Source organism: Mus caroli, chromosome 16, assembly GCF_900094665.2.
Source record: "Mus caroli chromosome 16, CAROLI_EIJ_v1.1, whole genome shotgun sequence".
NCBI lineage: Eukaryota > Metazoa > Chordata > Mammalia > Rodentia > Muridae > Mus > Mus caroli.
Window position 1 is genome coordinate 60,940,118 of NC_034585.1, and position 4,683 is coordinate 60,944,800.

The 4,683-nt window shown below is 41.0% G+C and overlaps 1 non-coding gene across 1 annotated transcript; it reads right to left on the reverse strand.

Moving 5' to 3' along the window:
* Positions 1-666: 666 nt before the first annotated feature.
* On the reverse strand, positions 667-797 carry LOC115029643. The gene has a single exon (XR_003835208.1). It is a non-coding gene; the product is annotated as a small nucleolar RNA SNORA17 (small nucleolar RNA).
* Between the last annotated feature and the right edge of the window lie 3,886 nt (positions 798-4,683).

Here is a 4,683-nt window from a genome sequence, read left to right on the forward strand (position 1 = left end):
CACAGCCCGCAGACATCAACATTCTCCAGGGCAGCAGCCCAGAACAGGTACATCCTCTGCAGGGCCTTTGTTGGTAACAGACTCCTGCTGCTGCAGAGCCACAGACCCAGACATAGTTCCTGGTGGCAGCACAGGCTAGGATCCCATCCTGGTCCATGGTGGCAATACCAGCTACTCACATCAGGCTGCTCCTTACTACTCTCGAGTCTCTAGTTCTGCCTCTCATCATTGAGTCTACATCCTTATGTTTCTCTTTTTCTTCGATTTCTCCACCACCTTCATAGTGGTGCCCGGGATCACTCTTGAGTGGTTTAAGGAATGCTATGCCCTGCTCATGCATTATGGATCCAGACAGGGGTCATTTTGGGCACTGTCTGCCCACCCACACAGGTGTGTCTCACATCGGACTGGCATCTCTGGTTAGCTCCCTGTCAGGGCCCTATGCAGTAGTCTGGTGGTCATCTAAGGGCTCATTCCTTGCCTGGTCTGCCCGAGGGGCTCCGTGTGATAGTTGACTATCTTAGGCTAATTTTCACCCTTGGCCCATAGATCCAGGCATGATTCTTCTAGTCTCCGGCTGTGGCACCAGACTGGGGGTTGTCTCAGGCTAGCTCTCTGTCCAGGACCCCTTGTGGTTGTCTTAGGAGACTTCTCAGGAAATGCTCATCTACTAAGCTACTAATTATTCAGACGTTCGTAAGTCAGAATACTATGCATGACCATAGCTTCTCTCCTTCTGGCACTTACTGATACACATGAGACAGAGCAGGCACACCCGCAACACCTTTAGGGGCATTACAAACATCTTAATAGGCGTTTATTGTTCTCTATAGGCCACTGAGATCAGGAAGAGCCGATGATACTCTGATTAATTAGTTGTCATCTGTGTGGTCAAAGTGGCAGTGTTAGCTTTACAGTGCTCAGGGTCCTTGGGTTACAAGTCATACAATGTGGAGAAGATTCCTTTGTCCCTGGTGCTAGACAAACGATGATGATGAGATGGCCAATCCTGATCACTTTCCCAACTGGAGAACACCAGTGAGACAAAAATTAGAAACTGAATTAACATGGGGTAGACCACAGGATGCTGCTAGTTTCCAGGAGTAGAAAAGAAGGCTTTCTTTTCAGGTCAGAGCAAGGCCATCAGGAACTGGTCTTCACATAGTGAGAAAAGGGAAAACACCCTTTCCCCAATGTGTGCTAAAATACAGTTCTGGAAAGAATGCCCACATCTATTTTGTGATAATTCCTCTTGTTACTTTGTTTTTTAAATCTCATTTTCTTTTTTTCTCTCTCTTTCTGTAAATTATACTTTGGCTTATTTAGGATTTTCTTGCTGTGAAGGGATACCGTGACCAAGGCAATTCTTGTTTTTTGTTTTTTTTTTTTTTTTGCTTTTTGTTTTTGTTTTTCAAGACAGGGTTTCTCTTTGTTGCTCTGGCTGTCCTGGAACTCACTCTGTAGACCAGGCTGGCCTCGAGCTCAGAAATCCACCTGCCTCTGTCTCCCAAGTGCTGGGATTAAAGGCATGCACCACCACTGCCCAGTTGACCAAGGCAATTCTTATAAAGAAAAACATTTCATTGGAGCTGGCTTACAGTTTCAGGGATTCGGTCCTTGAAACTGGCAGGAAGCATGGCAGCAATCAGGCAGGCATAGTGCTGGAAGAGCTGAGAGTTTTACATCTTGATCTGCAGGTAGCAGAAGAGTACTCTCTCTCTGTCTCTGTCTCTCTCTCTCTCTGTCACACTGGGCATAACCTGAGCATTTAAGGCCCCAGACACCCAGCATCACAGTGACACACTTCCTCTAACAAAGCCATATCTCCTCCAATAAGGCCACAATTCCTAATAGTGCCACTTCCTATGGCCAAACATTCAAACGCATGAATCTATGGGGGCCATATGTATTCAAGCCACCACACACACTATGTTCTTTGACATTATTTTCTTCTCTTCCTTCCAGTAGAAGGATAATAAAAACACCCCCACTTTAAAAAGCATGATTGTAATATAGAACGAAGGGGAGCGAATTTAAATGTTTGTTGTATTTACTAATTTTTAAATTGTAATTTAGTAATATCTAAAACTACCAAAATGCTCATGTGGCCCCATAGTATTTTCAATAAAAGTATTTAAGAATGAATATTCAAAGCAAAGCCAAATTCAAGATTTTTGTATCTTCACATGCCTTTTAAAAATATCAAAATATGCACAGTGATTGCAATTGCATTTTGCATGTATTTATAGTAACCATAACCTATTTGCAATAAGTAGAACTTACCTTTGGCAACATGCCTGTTCATTATGCTTTATTCTCTTGCTTTTAGAATAAGGATGAGCTATTGGTTTGCAGGGCAAATAATTTCTCAGGAATCACCCTGAGATTTATTTAGAGCTCTCGCATAGTCAATGATTTGGTAGGTTCCTGAAATCTCTCAAAGTTTAAGTGTTGGCTCCAGCCCAATGTCCTTCAGAGGCTTAGAATAACCATTTCAAATTTAATAGCAACATAGGGTTCTGTTGAGGAGGAGAAAAAAGAAAGAAAGATTTAAAAAACTGGCAGAGGGCTTTTGTGCAGTAGGTGGGCTGACATGGGAGCACCTACCCCTTTGGACAATGGTTAACACTCCCTTGCTGATTTTTGTTTGGGTTCCTTCAGCTCTCCCAGTAATTCTTCTATAAGCTTTTACATAACCACCAGAATGTGAAAATCACCTAACCAGAAGAGACAATATTTAGATTCTATTCCACCTCCAGAGCTCACTAACATTAGTTAGATAGTCCTGTAATCACAAATTCTCAGTTATGCATCTGCAAAGTGAGATTTGTGGGTAAAGCATGAGAGAAAAAAATGAAGTGGAGCATGACTTACTATGAATCCTTCCCTATAAAATGTCAATGGACAGTTACCTGATGGTAATACACTGGTTCCATGGATCAAGCACCAAAGAAAATATCTAGAAATGCATCATTGTATTTAACTTTAGATGCCAACTTGGGTGGATTGCATGACATGTGTGTAGTTGGCAAAGCATTATTTCTGGGGATGTTTCTGGAAGTGATCCCAGAGGTTACTGACCTGGAGTGTGGTGGGAAAAGTGGGCAAGATCCCCTCTTAATGAGGGCAGGCACCATCTAATCAGCTAAGGTCTAAGACAGAACAAAAGATAGAGGAAATATGAGGTTTTATTTTCTTCTGGAGCTGTGACAGCCTATTTCTCAGTCTTGGTTACAAGAACTCCAAGAACTCTGGTCTTTGGATGCTTGAATCTTCAACAGAGGGTCTCCAGGTTTTGAGGCCTTTTACTTCAGACATGAAAGAAGTAATTATGTGATTACAACTTACAGAAGCTTAGAGACTGGGCCTGATTTATTTGTCCTGCATTTTTGAGACATCTCGGCCTCCGTACACAGATGGCCCAATAGGTCCTCTCATCAATCCCATCTTTGTTTACTTTGTATTGCTTCTTTCTTGGTTGAGAGCACTAATACAGACACAGTTTGTCATTGGAAAGGGAATGGGATAGATATGGAGTAAAACAAATACATCACCGTGGCACACTTTCAGAAAGCTGTGCACTTTAGCAGGCAAGTGGGAGAAGCTTAAAGTAGATTATTTTCTACTTTTCACTCGAAATGTATGTTTTGAAATAATGACTATGGGCTTGAATAGAAAATTAGCCTTTACTTAGCTTGATACCACCTTCAAATATTGGTTGGTTACTCCCAAAAGCTTTGTGCCGCTATTACCTTAGCGTATGTAGGCAGGACACCATTGTAGATCAAAGATTTTGTGGCTGGCTTGGTGTTTATATTTTTCCTTTGGTAGCATGCAGAGTATCTTGCTGAAGGCTGTTTGTAAGAATGAGTTTAACTTCTCCACCAAGTTCTGTAGGTGTTGTCTTCTGCAATGGGGACTTGCCAGTTGTGAAGGGAAACCTGTTGTATTGGCTATAGGTTGAGTCATTTGAGAGTTTGCATGGGACCCTTTTGGCCAACAACTCAATTAGATACAACTCAATTCTGGTCCTGGAAGCTTCATTTGGTGAGAAGAGGTGGCAAGTTGAAGCTTTGTCTCCCCTCTTATTTGTTAATTTCTTTTACATCCCTTTCACGTATGTATATATTTCATGAAGACTCTACCGTGTTAGTTTCCATACTATACTACACTTCAAAACAGCCCTCAAATTTAACTGTCTCTTCCTGTATTCCTTTGTCTTTCTTCCTCTCCCTATTTGATCCTTCCATTTCAGCTCTCCATCTGTTTATAACTATCAGTTCTATTTCTCTTTCCTACCAGCTCTTTTTGCCACCTTGCCCTACCCCAGTCTCTTGCTCTATACTTAACTTCTGTGGTTCTATAGATTGAAGCTTGGTTATCATTACCTTAACAGTTATATCCACATATAAGTGAATACATACCATATTTATCTTTCTGTATCTGGACTACCTCACTAAGAATGATTATTTTCTAGTTCTATCAACTTACCTACAAATTTCATGATTCTGTTTTTAAAAGTCTGAGTAATATTCTATTTTGTAAACGTAGCACATTTTCTTTACCCATTCATCAATAGTAGGTTTTATTGTGTAGACTAGAAGTAAAATTTTGTTTATGTTTACCTATCTATCTATCTATCTATCTATCTATCTATCTATCTATCTATCTATCTATCTATCT